Source organism: Lepisma saccharinum, chromosome 28 (genome assembly GCF_977018435.1).
Source record: "Lepisma saccharinum chromosome 28, izLepSacc3.1, whole genome shotgun sequence".
NCBI lineage: Eukaryota > Metazoa > Arthropoda > Insecta > Zygentoma > Lepismatidae > Lepisma > Lepisma saccharinum.
The window spans coordinates 11,368,239-11,390,127 of NC_139256.1; the positions used below are offsets into that span (position 1 = coordinate 11,368,239).

Genomic DNA, 21,889 nt, shown 5'->3' on the forward strand with positions numbered 1-21,889 from the left:
TTCAAAAACCTTTTCAGGCTATTTCTGAGATGAATACTTTTTACGAGTATAGTGGCCATTTTGGCCTAGTTTAGTCATAATTTCCTATTTCAAGGATATCTGTTTTTTGAGTGCCTAATCAGGGCAAATGACGAAAAAAACTTGGACATTCAAGCACTCTTAATTCCTATTTTGTATTTGTTGGCGGTTTTTTGTCTGCCTGTTTTGAAATTTTAATGTGTATCGATCCTGATTCTGTTTATAAACCGTTATCTTTCCTTACTATCCTAATAACGATGTCACCATGGATAAAATAAAGTAAATAACATAGGACACTGAAACTATTGTAGATGTAACGTTATTATGAAATATTGTGATAACACTCGGTCAGAAATTATTTAAATGCATATCGACGATACGTTTCGTTTTCTTAAACGCGGGGATTTTATTTCTATAATAAAATATAAAAACAGGCTATTATTGGGTGGACTCGAGACCTACAGACCCATATGAGTTGACGTCACTGCACGTTTCTGCACCGAAAAAAATTCCTGAAAATCAGTTCAGAACCGAAATTTAAATGCAGAAGAAATTTGCATGTGTCTTGCCAGTTTTTAACAATCAAGCATTGGAATTTATAAAGTTAGATAGAGAGGAACATAAATTAAGAGTATTTGAAAATAAAATCCTTAAATAAATATTAGGACCTAAAAGGGATGAAGAGACAGATGAGTGGAGAAGGTAATTTGTATTCATGTCCAGATATTATTAGAACGATTAAATCAAGAAGACTTAGGTGGGCAGTCCATGTGGCACGAATGGGAGAGGAAAGAAGAGTTTATGGTGAGAGACCAGTAGGAAGGTCAAGACAAGGATAACGTTGAGATGGACCTAAAGGAAATCTGTAGGGATGGAAAAGAGTGGATAGATCTTGCTCAGGATAGGGATAGATGGAAGGCCTGTGTTGCTGCAGCCACATATCTCCGGGTTTAAGAAGGCTAGAGAGTTAGTTGGTTAGATGCATGGTTATTTATTCTATGTATCAACGCACAGCTCAAACCCACGGACCAAGACACGTGAAAGTTTAGGGCTGTTTTCCTGTTATGACAAGCACCCACTAAAATGAGATTTTCCAAAATTCAACCCTAAAGAAAGGAAAAGGGGGGTAGCTTTTCTTCATTTTCATACGACTACAACCCAAACTTTAGAGCTAGAAACATGAAAATACACTATAAACAAGTTCTCAATAGGTGACGCCATCTGCATGGAAAAGAGAACCATATCTTCAATCAGTACCCAAGGAACAGGAATATTATCTATGGTAAACAAATATGCAAATATAATACATCAATATTAGAGGAAAAGGTCTAAATATGGGCCCCCCTTTTATTTTGTCCTTTTCGGAGGAAAAAATTAATATATCAAGCACCTGTCTTTAAAATGCATATCTATGAAATATATACTTAAATGTAGTAGCATGCTAAAGTATAGAAGGTCTCCATTTTTTTTTAAAAAAAAAGCAATTTCCAGAAAATGGTAAAATGAAGTATTTCAAAATTGTGGTCTAAATATGGGCTACTAGTGGCAATATCACAAAATGCAATTAATTTTTTTTTAAAAAAAACAGTCATTTATCGCTAAAACATTATAAAATTCATATTTATGAATAATCTGTTATTTTGAAAATCACGCGGAATGGGAAAAATCGAAATTAAGAAAAACATCCAAATATCTGTTGGAAATGTGATCTCAGCATTAGACCTCATGTCATAGCCCTTATTTAAACCATCACGCTATTTTTCTTCTTCAATTTATTTTCGCTCTCTGTGGTACGTATTTTACAAACAAATCATGGCATTATAAAAGCCCACATTTGTTTTATGTACCGCTAATATCATAACCTATACAAAGCAGATGAGAATTCAGAAAACGCTGAGTTAAAACATACCTGCATACCTGTTTTCGGAGGTCTCAATTCTATAACAGCGTCCAAGGCCGAAACTTACCACCACTTCTCTTGCGAATTGGCGCCGCAACCTTTGTCCTTGACAGATAACCAGTTCCAATAGCCTCTGCCAGGCTGCAGCACCCTGGAGCGCTGATAACTCCAAAACCCATATTTAAACTTTCGCCCATATTTAGACCTTCTAGTCTCTATTAGTAGTGAATACAGGTATAAATTAAATGCAACGCGGCGAAGGCACGAGCGGGCCGCTAATTCTATACATGTAAAAGACAATATTAAATTTAGACACAGCATACTTCAGTGCTTTATTTTAAATTTTGATTCTACGCATTAAGTTATAATATAATAGAAATGAGAACTCAGACTGGATGATACAAATTTAAACAATTATACGTAGAATAAAGCAAGAAGTTAACCGCACGTTTAGATGTAAAAAAGGAGATTACTTGAAAAGCAAGATTAACGAAATTGAAAAAAAAAGCAAAAATAAAAGCATCAAACCTTTATACAAAGGTCTAAATCAATTTAGAAAGGGGTGGCAACCTAAAGTAAACTTGATAAAATATAAAAACGGTGAAATTTTGCCTGATCCAAGTGATATTTTAAATTCAAGCAAGAACTACTTTAATGACCTTTAATATGTTCATGTAGGAACAAATGGCACACACAGCAGAACCTTTAGTTCCAGAACCTAACTTGACTGAAGTTAAAGATACTATTAAGAGGCTAAAGAATAACAAAGCACCTGTCATTGATTTAATAACAGCTGAGTAAATTAAATATGGTGGGAATTCATTAACATGTCAAATTCACAAAATAATTTGTTTAATATGGAATAAAGAAAAAATTCCTCAACAGTGGAAAGAATCAATCATTGTTCCTGTGTTTAAAGAGGTGATAAAATGAACTGCAATAATTACCGTGGAATTTCTCTTCTCTCAACATCATATAAAATATTATCTATAGCCTGACAAGTTAAGTCCCGATATGCGCAGATCGCTGAGGAGCACTTCCTATTACGTCATCCTCCCCACCACTCTTCTACTCACTGGTCTGGCGTTGAGAGTACCAGTGGTGCCAACTCAGCAAAATTAAGCTAAAACAAATATGACAAACTATTTTCACTGTTTAGCGTGACGGTGGTGCATGCAGGCTCCTATTATATCAGTGGTTCATTTTATTTAATCCGGCCTTTGAAAATACGTGCGGTGCGCTGATCGTAAACTGTAGTATTACGCACGTGCGTTAAGGTTTATAACGAAGAGAAACTACAGGGCGAATGACCAGAGGCCTGCACAAGACCTGGAGCAGACCCGTTCGCGAGACATCGCTCCTGAAATGCCATGCAACCTGCGCAACATCATCGCTTGAGCAGCTTGTATGCCCACCTGCCCAGATCGTTCCTGGCAGGCATTGTAGACCCGCCGGGTACCCGCAGTCTCACGATACCTAGTAGGTCTCAGTTCGTTCTTTCCATCAACTGCAGGCCCCTCCCTCTGCATGACGTAGTTGCTTCGAGTAGAAACTGCACCGGGCCCACACCGTTCTGCAGTGTTGCCAACTGCAATAGATTTTCACTACTTAAAAAAGGGAACTCAAAGCTTCGTAAGCCACATCACCAATGAAATGAGATTTACGAATGTTGCTACCCCCCCCCCCCACACACACACTCATTGAAATAGGTTTTCCGTGGCACAGGATCCATAAGTATATGTCGTAAATAACCAATATACGTATATATAGTGATATAGGGCAGGACTGAAACATGTCACGTTCGACGCTGAGGTCGCGAGTCAAACAACACACTGTTCTACTGCGAACACCAGGGCCGTAGCAAGCCAGGGGCATTGCCGTTACCCTCGTTTGGGGGGGCAAGTACTTGGATAAACGTAACAACAACAACAATCACAATAATAGTAATAAAGTAGCATGAAAGGCATTATTATCCTCATAAATCACGCAAAAAGGGGGTAGAAGTCGGTTCTCACGCATTTGTGTTGAAACAGAGGATTAGAAATATTTTTTTTCAACACGTCAATTTCACATTAGCTAATAATGGAAAACAAGCACACAAACTATTTTTGAAAGAAAGAAAGTGCATGATAAATGCATTCCGAATGTACATACATATGGCATGTAAAATTTCCATCTACAATATTTTCTTTTCACATGGAGCGACGTATTACATAATTAATTCATCCAACTCGTAACAAACCAACATTAATAGCAAATAATATCACGGGCCGCCATAGCATTCTCTGTTTTAAAACTTTTCTCACTTAGATCGTTCGGCGCTCAGGGCCGACTCCCGCTACCCCTTGCTACGGCATTGAACTTGATGAGACTTGTACTTTAATGTTTGACCCCCACCCTGACCCCTCCGCTAGACAATTTCCGTCCAAGGTTGTGAGCAATGCACCCTGCCTCCTCTGGTTGCGCCACTGCGTGCCTGGTTAAGGCACCATGCAATGAAAAACAATTAGTTTTCAGTGAGGAGATTTTTGTTTGCTCGATCGTTCATTTAGATAAATGAAACTGTAATATTGCGTGCATTTCCTGGCAATAAAATAAAAACTGCTTACGCTGAACTGAAATCGCTAAGTATATAAATTCTCCTTGGAGAAGAAGCTCCTCCTAGGACTTCGTAGGATTTAGTAGCTACGTAAGTAGGCAACACTGGCTGCAGCCGTCCACGTGGTGATGAAACACCTGGAGCGACACGCTGCCGGAGGGCTGTTTCCTTCCAGCAGGTTTTGCAGGCGCCCGGGTCTTGTTAAATGCCCAGTTACCTTGTAAGCGCAGAGCGCCTTGAAGACCATGAACCCGGGTAAAGACGCAAGTCGACTCGTTGCCGTGGGCAGGCGAGCAGGTAAACCTGTTATCGCGTGCAAGCGGGCAGTGGGTAGGTAAAAGGCAGACTATGCTGGCCTCTAAATGTGGATTTAAACGTAACAGATCAACTACAGATCAAATTTTCACATTAGACAGACACTTGAGAAAAATTGGGAATATAATCAAAATACCCATTAGCTACTCATTGATTTTTTAAAAGTACATGATTCGGTTAAGAGAGATAAATTAAATAATAGTAGAGTTTGAAATACCTAAGAAGCTTGTTAATATGATAAAAGTATGCAATAATGAAACACAAAGTAAAATTCGTGTGGGTATTAATGTGTCTGACAAATTTACAATTCATGATGAGTTACGACAGGGGGATGCATTATCACCATTGCTCTTTAATTTTGCCTTAGAATATGCTGTTAGGAAGGTAAAAGAAACTAATGAAGGACTAACTAAATGGTGTGACTTAGTTGTTAGCATATGCAGACGATGAGGACTTATTAGGAGATGATATAAATACAATTAAGAATAATGCTAAAATATTTTTAAACGCAGCTGAGGAGATAGGTTTGGAAGTTAGCGAAAAGAAAACCAAATATATGCTTACAGATCAAGAATTAGGTAATTATTAAAATCTAATTAATGATAACAACTCGTTTGAATCAGTTTCCAAATTCAAGTTCTTAGGAGTAATACTAACAAATTAAAATTATATTCATGTCCAGTTATTATTAGAATAATAAAATCAAGAAGACTTAGGTGAGCAGGCCATTAGGCACGAATGGGAGAAGAAAGAGAAGTTTACAGGATTCTTGTTGAGAAACCTGATGGTAAGAGACCTGTAGGAAGGCCAAGACGAAGATGGAGGGATAACGCTGAGATGGACCTAAAGGAAATCGGTAAGGATGGAAAAGATTGGATTGATCTTGTCCAGGATAGGGACAGATGGAAGGCTTGTGATGCTACAGCCATAAACCTTCGGGTTTAAGAAGGCTATAGAGTTAAGTTAGTTAGTTATGAAGTTCTTAACTCCTTACTATATTCCTCATAGGTCTGAATAATATACGAAAGAACGTTTTTAGTGTTTAAAATGGAGAAAATGACTGATACATGAGAGACTCTCCGCATGCAGACAATTACGAAAGGGTTAGCTTTTTTCGTTTCTTTCTGAAATGAGTCTAGTCGAAGACAATTATTAACGCATTTTTGAAAATAATTTTGGAAGGGAAAATATTAAAAATGTACTAATTTAGAGATTTTAAATAAAAAATGTTCATTTCTTGACATGATGAATACACCCATGCTATGATCACAAACTGAAGCTTTCAGACGTATTAAAATTGACTCACGTTTGAATTATTTTTATTGATAACAATTAACAAAAAATACTATAAAAAATAGGGGTCGCGATGGTGTAGTCGGTAGGACGTCTTCCTGCCACGCGGGAGACCCAGGTTCGATTCCCAGCATGAGTGATCTATGGTAGGATTTTTTCAGCGTTGTTCCAGCGACTCTGTTGCTCACACAGCGTCAAGTAAATGGGTACCTGGGGCCGGAGCGTGGTGCTGATCACATCACCTCCAACATGGCCTAGATCGATAGAATGTGTCCAAATCTACACCTATAAGCCTCATGGCATGGTGCAAAGTGCGCAGGGAACCTTACCTAACTATAAACAGTATGTGCAATTTGTGTAGCTAATAGGAAAATAATGAATAATCGTAACATGACTACCAATGCTTTTAAATGAAACCATAGAAAGACTCAAACTAATTAACAAACAACAAGCTGTTGCTTTTGGTCCGTGTGCAGAATAACACGTGCCAGGCAGGTTTTCATTTACCACAATTAGTAATTTTTGCTAATTACCTTGCTTCACGCTCAAAATATTTTGAAAATTGCTCTAAAGCTTGTTAAGATTTGGTAGCAACTGAAACTTGAATAATTCCAATTACAGTTTTGAAACATTGTAATTAATTTTCTCCTCATTGTACGTATTTTTGTCCAAAAACCGTTATCGTCGGATTACGTTAATTAGTTGCTACTTATGGCCACGTAATGATTCTTGCTCCTATGCAGTTAACATTACAAAAATTTAAATCTAACTGCGCATTACATATTTTTGTTGAACGCCTTCAAATTTATGTGCAACATAAAGAGGAATCATTGTTTTAAAAATCAACAATTCGCCGAAAACTATCAAAATTTGTTCCGGAGTTGTACGTGTCGTGACGAGAAAAAACGATCGTAATTAACATTTTGCTCTTGTAAAAATATGAATTGAAGATACGTTATGATTCAGGGATCATGATAAAATTCAAGTATAATTCTCGGCTTTGAAGGTGAACTTTCAAAAAATTCAAGGCTACAAGTAGATATTTCCTACATTTCAACCTTACGTATTACCGCCTCTCATCAGCCCTCTCCAAATAATATATTAAAAATATAAACGATCTGTGACATTCCAATCTCATCCAAAAATTCTGATTCAATTCAATTAAACGGTACATATATGTTTAAAATATTTAATTTAAGGTGTGGAATTTACATTTGCATTTCACATATTAAGGTTCGAAATACATCTACAAACACAAGTCACAAATGTTACGGAATATTCTAATCTACTAAAAAAATGTTAATTGTACAAGGATTTCAGACTCAAATTTACCTAATCAACTTCAAGATATCTTATCTTGCAATATTCTTCCGCCTGTCTAATAGATTGTTCAAAGTAATCGGATTGATTTCTGTTTTATTTTACACGCAGCTTTGTTTTCCTTCCTCGATACAAATACAAGCTAAAAAAACTGTGAAAAACTTACCTCAGGGCATTTATAAATATATATAAATTCAATGGGATTTGGATTAATAAAAGTTGCAATTTTTCACGTCTACGGAGAAAAATTCATGTATAATGCATGCATAATTCCCAGAATTCAAGGAGTTTCCGGTGAGTAGCCACCCTACTACTTACTGCCATCCTTTTGATGGCCAATCCAGGCTATCCTTTGAGATGTTACTTCTCTTACTGCATTCCTCTGTTTTATCAATATATTCAGTTCACTATTAGTTTTTCGTATGTAGGATATGTTTCGTAATTCGACTTACTCGGTCCAAATATCTTCCTCGAAACTTTCCTTTCAAGGGGTCGTGTAAGAAGTGTAAGAACCAGAGGGACGTAACTCCAATTTATCAAACTTACAGGAGAGAGGAAATATGTGACTCTTAAAAAGAGTCAGTAATTTATATATATATATATATATATATTCGTACATTACTACTAAGGATTAGAAGTTGAGATATGTCGATCTAACTTCAAACAGAGCTCTTCAGAGTGGTTTATTGAAGCAAAAACTGAAAACAGAATTTTTTGGAGTTACGTTGGAGGCTAATTTCGACTGGATCTTAAATTTAAAGAGGAATCCGAACCGCTGTGCAGCACCGGGAATCTAACCCGAGACCAAGGACATATTTAGGGGGGCGGTCCAGGGGATCCGGACCCCACCGAAAAACTTACCAAGTACTAAAATTAAATAATGAAAATAATGACATAATAAAGTAACTAAAATAAAGTAATGAAAAATATACCTGTTATTTAACAGAGGATTATTTCCGCCGAACTTGTTGGACGGTAAGGATATTATTGGAATCACACGACTTTGAATGACAGTAGCAAAGAAGATTTATACAAGACTTATTATTATTACTACTTATGCATAAAATATTACCAGTAACTTTTCGTCAACTGAATCTGAGATCCTTTTTTGATAATCAATAAATATTAAATTCTTTGTCTATTTGACATTAATTTCCTTGCTACGGCAGTTGTTTTTTTTTTATAAATTTCGCCGACCTTACCTATAGGTAATGTAGGTAATGAATACGTGCTGTTATATCACTATCCTCATGTAGTCTTTCTACCTATTCATGTAATAAGAATATATTAATTAATTTGAATATTTCAATTAATACAATTTTTATTAATTTAATGTAATTATAATTATTTTAATTTCATTATTATTATTATTATTATTATTATTATTATTATTATTATTATTATTATTATTATTATGGGACACTTGGTTTGGACGCCCCCCGAAATATATTTCTAGATACGTGCCTGGCCGGGACCTCTTGAATTCAAAACATGCATTGCGACTCTCAAATCTGACGAATACCAGATTTCCGTCAGTTCAATATAAACAAAGGCGTACCTTCTTCAATGTAGGGAAAGCCAAAGGAATATAACAGCTGAAGTAAGCAAAAAATTGCAAAATAGGCGCTAACCCTAAAAATAGGCATTTATAGAAATTATAAAAATTCATTTTCGGACTAGAAATGCCATGAAACGAACTTAAAACATTAAAACGTGTGTGTTACTACAAAGGAATGAGAAAGGCAAATAGGCAAAAATCCGCACTCTAGTTTATTTCTGTGATTTTTAAATGAAAATGAAGGAAGAATTGCACTCACTTGAACTTCCATAGTTTAAAGTAACTTATTGAAGGTTATTTCTTACTTCGGTATTTACGTTGAGAAAATGGACTCCTCAGTGGAGGCAGTCATTGATATAGTTGTCAATTCTCAAGTCTGTGTACATGTACTCTGGTCACACTAACACCACCTCATATTAATCTACAAACCTACTTTTTTGTTGATCTTAACATTAATGTCCTTCATATGATGTCCTATGATAGTTAATTTGGTTTGATTTTTGGTATTTAGCGTCGCTTTTCTGCTATTTCTGTCTAATCACGACGATAAAGATGAATGATGATATGATGATACTGATCAAATGACATCACAAAGAACACCCATGCCCAAGCTAGGTTTCGAACACGGCGCCCCGTGGCGTCATAGCGCGCTGTGCTGAACACTCGGCAACGGATGTAAGCTCAACTAGAGTAATATGCGTGAATCCTTCGCCATCTTATCTCACTGCTTTTCTCTCTCTATCTCTCAGGAGCGTATATTCTAGGCTAGTTAGGAATGCTATCTGCGAAGCCTGAAGTCTAGAGAATAAAATACAGGAGAAAAATCGATCAGAAATTGCAAATAAAATTATTCATGTCAGTGAGATGATGATTCTGAAGTTGGTTACCTGATTTCTTATGAGTCGGTAACCTGATTTCCTATGAGTTGGCAACTTGATTCATTATGAGTTGGCAACCTGATTTCTTATAAGATGGCAACCTGATTTCTTATAAGATGGCAACCTGATTTCCAATGAGTTGGCAACCTGATTTCTTATGAGTTGGCAACCTGATTTCTTATGAGTTAGCAACCTGATTTCTTATGAGTTGGTATCCTGATTTCCTATGAGTTGGCAACTTGATTTATTATGAGTTGGCAACCTGATTTCTTATAAGATGGCAACCTGATTTCTTATAAGATGGCAACCTGATTTCCTATGAGTTAGCAAACTTGATTTCTTATGAGTTGGCAACCTGATTTCTTATGAGTTGGCAACCTGATTTCCAATGAGTTGGCAACCTGATTTCTTATAAGATGGCAACCTGATTTCCTATGAATTGGCAACCTGATTTCTTATGAGTTGGCAACCTGATTTCCAATGAGTTGGCAACCTGATTTCTTATGAGTTGGCAACCTGATTTCTTATGAGTTGGTAACCTGATTTCCTATGAGTTGGCAACTTGATTTATTATGAGTTGGCAACCTGATTTCTTATAAGATGGCAACCTGATTTCTTATGAGTTGGCAACCTGATTTCTTATAAGATGGCAACCTGATTTCTTATGAGTTAGCAACCTGATTTCATAGGAGTTGGTAAACTTATTTCTATTCATTTAGGGCCTCCCCCATGGCGCAGTGGATGGAGGCACAAGTGGTTCGGATCCCACTTTAAACTATAGGTCCAGTCCCGATTAGCCTTACTGTGCATAAAGTGGACTTAAAACACCAACTTATTTCTATTCATAGCCTAGGACCACGTGACATAGTGAGATAACCCAGATCTTGGACTCAGTATACGCCACTGCTATCTCTGTGTGTGTGTGTGCGTGTGTGTGTGTGTGTGTGTGTGTGTGTGTGTGTGTGTGTGCAATTGTATCATTCTTTCAATTTCTCTGCATTTCTGAGCATACACACTTTTGTTGCAATGTAACACTATGCTCCACGTAGGGCCGTAGCAGGCAGGGGCTAAGGGGGCGGGGGCTCAGTCCCCTTGTCATTAGATAAAACTATTTAGTGAAAATGTAGGTAACAGGTATTAGTTTACTCACAACTTGATGAAGGAGAAATTCACAGAACATGAACAACCGCTATTACATTCGTTCATCTTGTTTATGAGCCAAAGTCTAAGTAGCGGCAAGTACTTAGGAGATTCTCTAGACTTCAGAAAGTTCCTTCACAGGGGAGCTTCTTTATCTGTACCTTCGCTGCCCGTTGCGACCTCCCCTTTAGACAGAAATCTGTGACTTTGACGTCATCCTCCATATTCCTTCCAGAACTACCTCAAAGGTCAGCAGCTTTAAAGTTTTGCGAAGGAAGGGGAGTTTTATTGCTTCGGCCGGAAGTGGAATGTACGTTCAGTAGACACTATGAGTGAATATTGTGCATTTCTCTTGTGTGATATAAACATCTGCATCATCAAAAGTAGAATGGAGTGTGTAGTAAGGGATGATGTCAGGAGCATTCAATTAACACTTCAAGAGATGTTTTAGAAGATATAAAGAAAACTGTAGTATTTGTATGATATTTCTAAATGTAATATTTTATATTGACATAATGACCCCTCCACACACACAATTTACCTTCATTTAATGATGTTAAACTTTTGAAAAATGGATTTGGTTTACAAAGATCCCCCCTCCCGATAATCCGTGAGCTTCCCTGGAGATCAATTCTAGCTAAGGGCCTGACTCCATGGCGAAACAGGCTTGTAAGGATCAGGACCTGCCAATCGGCTTTTTCATTGGATGACGAGTGGTCAACGCATCGACTCCCATTGCAGCTGTTTGATGACTTTCGTGACCGAAACATGCTACTTCTTCTCTTCAAGTACTCCCACACTTTCTTCATGATGACGGGTCAAGGCCAAAATTTCTTATATTCCTCCTGGAATCGATCCCGCGACCGCTCACACCAAAGGCGAAGGAAGTAACCATTTGGCTGTCCTTGTGATCTAACTGTTCTCAAATCTAAACAGTATACTCTTCTCTCGCTAGAAACTGTTAGGATTTGCAAGTCATTATCCGCCCTTTGCTTAATGTGAAACCACCCTCGCCCACATCACAAACGGAGTCATGGAATAACTTAATTGTCATTGTAAGTGTCCAATCCGTGAGCTAGTAACGTTTCTCTTCGATGCTACGTAAGCAAGACGTGGTATCATGCTTCGAATCTCAGCCAAGCCCAGGACGCTAACAGGATGCACGAAAGCGTAAACCTTCTTAGGCTGCTGACACCAGTGATAGACTCAGGCATGTCGCAGAGAATGTAACGTTAATGGACATTAGTGAAGTTGCATTATATGATCTGGTGCTGAGATTTTGTGCTTGGAACAGTTGTAAGATACTGTTTCCATTCGCAACGAATGTTCAGGTGAAGATAATCTGCAGTTAAAATGCAATTAACAAGTATACATTACGAAGCAACAGAACATGAAGTGTATAATGATGTAGCATCTCATTTGCAGAGCTGCATACTTTATCTATCGTTCATCATCATCCTCCGTCGACATCGAGTTCAAACACCTTCACTTCCATTCTGTAACCTTTTCCTGCCTCGAATAAGCTTTGTTAGTTCTAAATTTCCAAACATTTGGTTGTAGTTAAAAAATGAAGCAAAAATGACGTATTTCGCTTGTATTCTTCAGTGTCCTTCCTTGGCATGCTTTCATAGTTGACTATTTGATGTAGTGGCTAAAGCGTACATGTATGTTTCACGCTATGTTTGTTTTCAACATCGCAACCCTAATTTTAATTCCGCACTGCCTCAGAATTAGTCCTGGCGACGCCGCTGCCCGTACCATTAATGCAATATCTATTGACTTTAAAAGATATGAAACTTGTATTTCTTTGACACAGATGGCAGCACATAAACATATATTTTATTGGTTACTAAAGTCAGGTAAAGCTAGAAAGTTGATGATAATTTTATAACACTTCAAACAAAGACATGAGAAAACAATAATGCGTACTGTGTATGGTAATTCACAGATAAATTCAGCTCTTTAAAACAAATACACTCTCCATGATATTCATAAGAAAAGTTGTGAGCTGTAAAACAAGTTCATCAGTAAATTTTGTATCTCAATCCAGACATGCTAGAGCAGCAGTTCGAAAACTTTTCTTTCATTGTACCCTTTAGTCGTAACTAAACGTCTAATGTACTCCCACCATAGGTTTTCTCCTAATAGTGGTTGCCTGATTGTTGAGGCGTTTCTGATATGTTGGAGACGTGTATCTGCAATGGAGCTAAATGGCATTTGGGCTGTATGTGGAAAGATGCTAAACAAAGAAACATTAGAATCCTACGTTCATTTTTATGTAAATTGTAAATTTTTGTAAATCCTCAGAGCTTCTAGGGAAAAGGATGTACCTGAATAGCCTGACACAGTTTCTTGATGTCTGGTTGTACACTTGAAACTTTCAAGCTGAGATTCGTCTCCATATTTAGTCTATTTCGGTACATCATGGATGAAAAACCACTCTCCGAGCTGATTGTGTACCTGCTTCAAGTAGTTCATGTACCCCTGTGGATACGAGTACCGCAGTTTGAGAACCACTATGTTAGAGGAAACTTCACTATCTACTAGCTAGCATAGTGAACTTTGAAATCAGTGGTCGTGTGTTCGAATTCAAGGTGGCTCATGCACAAGGGCGTCTCCAGAATTTTTTTCAGGGGGACAGCAGTGTTCAAAGTGGGGAGGGGGACGTGGAGTGATGCTATCCCCTAGGTAAAGAAATTCTTATAGAGCATCCCTCCAACCAGGAAAATTTGAGGAATCATTCCCCCACCTGCTGCATTTTCTCCATGTTTATACATGCAAAGCATCCCCCCTCCCGCTAGGTATTTTCACTTCGAGAACTGGGGTTGGGGTGGGGGCAGAGTAAGATTTCATATCTTGCGCTTGTCATAAAACTCATATTTTGCCTTTTATTATTATTATTATTAAAAAAATTGAATTGAAAATACCGTGGCGCTGTTGTCAGGTTCAGATATGACGTTGCAGTCACATATCCAGGAACTCTAGTTCCTACTTGAGTCCACTATTTAAATAGAAACTGTATTCGACTTGTTTTTTTTTATCATAAACACCAGCTCTTTGTCTTTCTGTAGTTTTTCAAGATGCAAATATCAGACACACTAAATCTGCTGTCTTCATATAAATCCTCCGTAGCTCCCCTCTGGGGGTGCCCTTGCGTTTGGGTATTTCTTGTGTTTCCACTGTCTATACTGGTCGCATTCCCAGCTGGCGGCTGACCTTCATGGCTACTTCTGTCTCTTTCTGTCCCCCAATCGTCTTCCGGGTGCGTGGCTCTATGAGTATCCTCAAGCTTAATTGCGAAGTATAAGCTGTAGGACTACGTGTGCGGTTGCACTGCAACATTACAGCCCGTTGATTTCAGGTGCTGACGATATCGTTATCAGAGAAGCATCTCGCTTTAGGCAACATGTGGTGTAGCCAACGCTCATTTGTTTCGTCCGGCTAAAAGCGTTCGGTCCCTCGTGACTCGAAAATGCCCGATGTCAGTCGAAGAACATTCAACTGATTGCTGATTCGTTGTTTCCCTGCCGCCAGCTGGAAATGCGACCTGTATAGAGTATTGAAACAGAACAAAGAATCGCCTAAAAAGCTTCGTGCAAGGGCATAGCGGAAAATCCTTCCATGAACCTGTTGCACAGATTATCTCTTATCATTCCTTAATCTGTGCTTCGCGCCGCAACGACGCCTTGCAGAAAACTGGAGCGATTTTTTTTCTACTTTCGGATACTTCCGCAGTCGCATAACCTTGTCTGTGTCGTGGGAGACTTGTGACATCAGACATTGCGTGATATCTCATGGATGCAAGAATGTTTTGCTGTTGTTACGGTCAGAGGTTCCCATGGTTCACAGGACATGAAAGGTCACGCGCGAATCTTTAAGTTATTCTTTCAGGGTGCCGCAATTTAAAGAAATTCTGGATGAAAGTATCAGATATTCTCATTTCACAGTTCAATGGTATAATCTTGCATCCGTGATCGAACGCTTAAAGGAGCGTGACATCGTTAATTCAACCAGGTATTTCATTCACGAACTTCCAGACATGACTATCACGAGACTGAGGATGTATATGCACTAAAAACTACCAAAATAAGCATACAAATATGCCCCATAAACTTTGAAATATGCAAAATAATAACTATCTTGATTGATTTGGTGTTTTAAGTCAAATTTTGCACAGTAAGGCTAATCGGGACTGGACCTACAGTTTAAAGTGGGATCCGAACCACTATGTGCTTCAACCGGGTATCGAACCCGGGACCCATTGATTACAAGGCGACGACGTTACCACTGCGCCATTAGGGAGGCCAATAACTAACTTGGAAACTTGTAAACACGAATACAATATCTTCCTTCGTTTGTCTGTTAATATTAGTCTGTAGGCAGAGACGGATACGATTGCTCGGCTGGGAGACGTTTTGGAGAAGGGTGCTTTTTCCAGCCACGTTGAGAGTAAGATCTCTCAACATCATACGACATAACGGGACAAATTTCATGTTCAGAAGATGTTATTGAACCAAGTTTTCTTTTGTTTTTGGACCAAGGTGGGGTGGCTGAAGGTTAATTAGAGATACGTTATCTTGGATGGAAAATCTTAACTTTGACCGAAAAGAAATAACATTTGTGACAAATTTTGTAAAATATGCACATTATGTGCAAAATATAATAAAATATGCATTTATGGCTAAAATGGTGAAAATATGCCTCAATTTCCTTACATTTCTGTCAAAACAAAAAAATCAATTATTTTTAAAACATGTCCTTTCATAAAAACATGCATTTGCATAGAAATCCTCGGTCTAGTCACACACAGACCGCAGGTAAAGATCTGTGCATAGACTGTGTGCAAATTAACGGGGAGATGTAGGGGATTTCCCCGTTACAAAAATGTTTATCACTGGCAAAAGAACATTATTTTTATTCCTTCCAAGGATGTTTTTATCCCCCCTCAAAGAAAGTGAAACTGAAAACATATGTAATAATAATAATAATAATAATAATAATAATAAAATTCGAATAACTAAATTAAAATAAAATAATATAAATTAAACATGTAAATTAATTAATGTTGTATTATTATTATTACATGAATAGGTAAAAAGATGGTAAAGAATAGATGACAAGAGCATATAATCATTTTCTATAGCTTACGTATAGTTAAGATCGCCAAAATTTGCATAAAAGTAAATGCCCTGGAAAGGAAATTAACGTCAAATAGATAAAGAATTTAATATTAATGGAATAACGAAGAAGAAGTTAGATCCAACTGAAATAGGCAAAAATTATTGCTCGATGATCACTTTTAATTGCCTATTACAATTGACGAAAAGTGAATTTCCTGATTAATATTTTATTCATATTATCATGAGTAGTAGTGTGCATTATATTCTTTGGTACTGTCATTCAAAGCAGAATGATCAAAATATAATCCTTGCCTTCAAGTTCAGCGGGAATAAATAACAATAAATAAGAACAATCAATATAGAACAAATGCTAAATATTTCTATTCTCATTACCTATTTAATTTTAGAACTTGATAAGTCTTTCGGTGGGAATCTAGACCCTCTGGATTGGGTGTGGATATATAATTTTTGGTCAACAATCAATCGTGGCCCCCCTTTGCATCCTTACCTCTGGCCCCCGTGGCTACGACGCCAGGGGTCCCGGGTTCGAATCCCGGCATGGACATGGATGTTTGTTAGTATCCATTTATAAATTTCATCATGTCAACACTCATCCCCTTCTTCGCAAATTAGCCAAAAGTGGCACAAGAAGCAAAGTAAAATAAAGCAAATCAATCAATCAAATTTGCATCCTTTCCGGAAATTAATGTGCATCAACCATTTATGTTTTCCGTCATTGTGGATGTCTGCATTTGACATGGATTTCACGTACGTTTAATCCCATAAGAAACTGTAGAGATGCTGATAAGACGTCGTTACGTGCAATAGCCCTTCAAGTATAATATTTTAGAATATCACTCTTCAGAAGACCAAGGACTTCCAAGTGACGTCATCTACTCTGATGCCGAATATCCTGGACAGTCCCACCTATATAAATGCCAGCTTGCTTAAAAGTTTATGCTTGAGTGTGCGAACTGGAATTTCACAGTGGGAGAATGTGAATAACAGTGAATGTTTTATTGCTGCATTGTTGTCGCAGCTTTTGGTATTGGTACTGTCTTTTTTTTCGAAGTACCATGTGGCTTAGGGCAAAGTAACTGTTTCATTACTATACCATCTTCCACACTGTAGCACTATGCACTGCATTCAGACATGAGATCTGCACACCAGTCAGAATGACTAATTTTTTGAGCTTGTAGGATCTTCCCAATATCGTCGTGTATAGGCAGAGGTATATTCTAATATCTTAAAGAAAAAGCATACGTAAATGGATCCTAACATTTTCAGTAAAACATGATTAGTTCGATGCAGGTCGCAAGTGAACGTGTTGGCAGCGGCGGGTGGGCGCCAAATCGGGGTGGGGTGTCCCCCTTGATTAGCGCATTATTTCTAATTACATATCGTGTAAAGGCTAATTGGGACTGAACCTACAGTTTAGAGTGGAATCCGAACCACTATGAGCCTCTATAGGGCACGTTTTTTAAAAAAGTTGGATTTATGTTGACAAGAAATAATTGAATTATTGCTGCATAACAGAATCTAGGTAAAAATGGCAAAGTGAAAATGGCCAGCGGAAAGAATGACAAAATGGAAAAAATGGCAACGGAAAAAAATGGCGAATGGCAAATGCAATATATTCTGATTTTAGCTGAAAATTGAGAAATTATATGTCTCGCATTTCACAGTTTGAAAGTAAAATTTAATATAATTTTGGTGTCTTTTAACACCAATTTGTCTTTGAATGGATACATTTTATTTGATGTTCCCAAAAATAATTATAATGGCGTTTATTTCTTAACATAATAAGTATATTGCAAAATCATGCAGTAAGTTAAAGGAAGAGATTACTGTTTATTTGAATGTTTATGTATGTATTCAATAAGAACATACTTACGGGGTACAATAAAAGTGTTGTTATCAGTAACTCCTAAAGTATTTTTATAATAAGGCTAATATTTTTCGTCATTAAAATAGTAAATATAGGCTATAACCAAGAATGTATCCAGGGGGTGGGTCCAGGGGGTTGACCCCCTCCAAATTCCGTTCCTCGTTTTGAAAATACTATGGTGGATTCAGTATACCTTTCGATGAGACACTTGATGTGGCAGGTATAGAAAATTCTGTATGCACTGTTTGTGGATTCTGAAAATAACCTCCACTAAAAGTATTTTTAAATTTCACACTTAATAGTGATATGTGAGCTGAAAACCTGATTTGAGTGAGGTTTTTGGGTACAGTAAGAGTTTTCTTTTTGTTTTGTTTTTAAGAAATGTTACATGCAGAGGTGAAATACTAAAAACAAATGCATTATGTACCAGACAGTAAAATCACTAGCCGCAGTTGAAAAGGGGACTTTTATAGTTGCACTGTTTATCTGTGAAACGGTTTTCGGTTTTACTGTACAGTTGTCAAAGTATTTAGAGCCCTCATCACAATTTAGCCGCCTCTGCTCTTTCTTAGCCAAGAGACGTCACAGAACTACTTCAAAGACTTCGGGAGATTTCAGATGAAGAGTGAAGCAAAATATTTCAAACTGCTTCTGGAAAGTGTCAACAAACATTCTATTCTGAAATTGATATTCAAAAAATAATAAACCACAAAAAAAAAACAAAAAAAAACGAGATACCTCTCCTCGTACTATTATAGGGGGGCATGTGCTATTAGCCTTGGGGAATAGGCACCCCTAGCTGGAGCCCTTCCAAATTTTCTTTCTGGATACTCCCCTGGCTATAAAATGGTCATTTTTTCACTTGGAGGAAGGTGGAAAGTTGGAGAGCCAGAACAGAAAGATGAGAGAAGGGTGGAAAGTAGTTGGCGCCAAAAATCCACCTCGCCCGGGTGAAAACTTTAACTTGAGCCTAGTTTAACCTTGAGATTTAATTTCCATTAATTCTGCTTGATGGCTAGTATTGTTAGTTACTATCATTACCTATCCACCTATTGTTGCTTTTTTGTAGTCAATTTCCATGTTTTAAATTTAGAAATACTTCCTTCGTTAAGTGTATCTGCTTGCTGTAGCACGCAGCAACCCGCCAAAGCAGCTAAGAAGTTTACACTTTGCGAACTTCAATCGTTTCCCGTCAATATACTGTTATTCTCGCCACGAAAAGGGAAATCAGAGGAAATGTTGCACTGACAGTGACGAGTAACTCTTAATTTATTACGTCATAAACCTCACTGGTAAAAAGCTTCAGCGTCACAGTTAGTTGAAGTTCCTTCCACGGAACATGAGGCACTTTTACTCTTAGATACCACCAGGTGGATTATGGGTATAGGAAGGTTATCATTAGTAATATAGAGATTGGGTAGATGGGTTGTTTTCTCTGTCGAATTTTAGGTTTTTAACCTATTCTTTCCTTTAAAGGTATGTAGGGAATAATAAGTTATTTGAGAGTTTCGTTAAAAAAAACGCAACAACTGATGAAGTTTTCATGTGCCTAAAAAACCTATTTTGCTTGTTAGAACCTATTTTAGGTTTATGCGCCTAAATCAAGTCTTTTTTAGGGTTTATTATATTTTTAAAAATTTTACAGGATTTATGTGTCACACCAGGCCCATAGCCAGGAATTCTTTGTAGGGAGGGGGGGGGGGCGAAGTCAATCCTAGAGGGGGCAAATTTTTAATATATTGTGTCGCATTGGCAGATATAGCAGGGTACACAGAGGCACTTTTTCCCCTCCCCCGAAAGATATAAGTATCAGAAAAGGGATGATATCTTGAAACTGCAACGAACAAAAAAAAAAAAAACTTCCAACAACATCAAATAGCAATATTTCGATAATGACCTTTCCAGATTGCTAAACAATATAAAGTTTAACATAAATAGGATAATAGGGACTGTATCTACTTGATATTTACAGGTCGATAATGTTAATATGCGAATTAATATGTACTACCAACAGCTTTGGGGCTCTCTGCAACTGATTAAGGGAGCCTTTTATAAATCGTGCTTGATAATGTTTTCCCTCTAGTTTCCAGATATTTACGCACAAAGGAATCTAACAAGAATCCAACAACACCATTGTGTTGTGTTATGCAAGAAAAATCAAATTAATTAAATAATAATGGTTACATATATCTACACTTTCATGAACTGTGTAAAAAATTGTAGTACTTTTTTTGTACTTGCTAAAACATTAAAACATGGGTCCTTAGTCCACCACGGACTCTATTTCCTTCAAAGGGGAGACTCTTACATCACTACAGACAATGTTTGCCTACTGGTAACGTTAACCATTTTGCAAAATAGTGTGTAAATTGTATTATATTATAGTTGAAATACATGTTTTGACACCTGACAAACAAATAGGAATCCTTTGGTTGATCAATGACTTCTTGGATTGCAGTGTCATCATTAATATTTCATATTAAGTTTCATAGAAAGAAATTGTTTTAATAGGGCCCAATAATTTACGGAGCGCCATGGTATTCTGTTTAACATGTTTTCATATAGATCGTTTGGCTCCCAGGGCCGACTCCCGCCACTCCATAGCTTTGGCTCTGAACTTGGACTATAAGAACAGCAGAAATTGCGAGCGAAGCGAGCAAGAAAATTTTACGAAGTGTATTTTTATTTGTATAAATTTTTAAATCGATAGGGGGAATTGACCCTCTGTGCCCCTTGCAAGTGCCCTTGACCGTCTGGAAGAAAAATGCAAGGAACACGTAAAAGCTAATTCCATCATGGGTATCCAATTGTCCTGCTATTCTTAGATTCTCCTAGTCTTGTTTTTTTTACTTCAATGTTTGCTTCCCCTAGAATGAACTTCCGTCCAAGGTCGCGGGGGAGGGGGGGGGGAAATGCCATCTGTACACCTGTAGTTGCGGCACTGTTTATGAGTGTCTCTTTATCAATTTCACGTCATTACTCATTGTTGCGATTAGCTTGAAGTGGCAGAAAAGCAACGCTAAGTAACAGAAATCAAATATCCACTTCCTCTCTCTACCACATGAATCACTATTACCAAAAGGTAGACTTGGGAAACAAAACTTTAAGCAGTTCCAAGTTCATAGCAACACATCCAAGAAAAACATCCGAACACATTAAGCACCTTCAATACAAAAATACTCAAAATGCCACAACTGTTCTAGATACTGAAAATTGCGAAATCATTTACCGAAGTCTGAATCTGGAAGGGAATTCCCACTCCCCCAGATACGACATTATACAGAATCCCATACACCCTAATAAATCACAATTTTTTTGTTATGTTGCTAGAGTAACACATGATATAATTGTAAAGATTAGTGAGAATTCCAGGTAGGAATGTGTTCTGTATTTTTCACAGGGGGGAGCAGTTGCCCCCTGCCCCCTCTAGCTACGGGCCTGTGTCACACACAGGCATTTGCTTTGTTTGGTCACGAAATAAACTCAATAAACGTGTTTGAAACGTACTCTCTGTCGATTTCCCTTGGACCCTTGATTCCAATCCCATGGTGATTTTTCAAAGCTCTAAACAAAGCAAAATGTCTGGTACCACTGTTACCTGTACAGTCCAAAGTGCAAACTTCTGATCTCCCTGGTCTTGCTCACTTTCGCGTCACTTTGGTGCTTTGGGGCATTCACGCCTTGCAAACTAACATTTCAGAATTGAAGTTTGCACCACTGACTTATGTTTTTGATGTGCGGAGTTTGACTGTGGATAACGTGAAAAACGATTGTTTCCTAACTATACGGCAAAGAGTGGATTTTAATAGCAAATTTTCCAATGGCAAGTTCTGCCGTCGCCGTAGGGGTAGGCAACACAC

The 21,889-nt window shown here is 37.6% G+C and overlaps 1 protein-coding gene across 1 annotated transcript in view; it reads left to right on the plus strand.

Moving 5' to 3' along the window:
• LOC145980561 (uncharacterized) overlaps window positions 1–21,889 on the plus strand; it is a 126,686-nt gene that overhangs the window by 824 nt on the left and 103,973 nt on the right. The gene's annotated exons all lie outside the window — the stretch shown is intronic.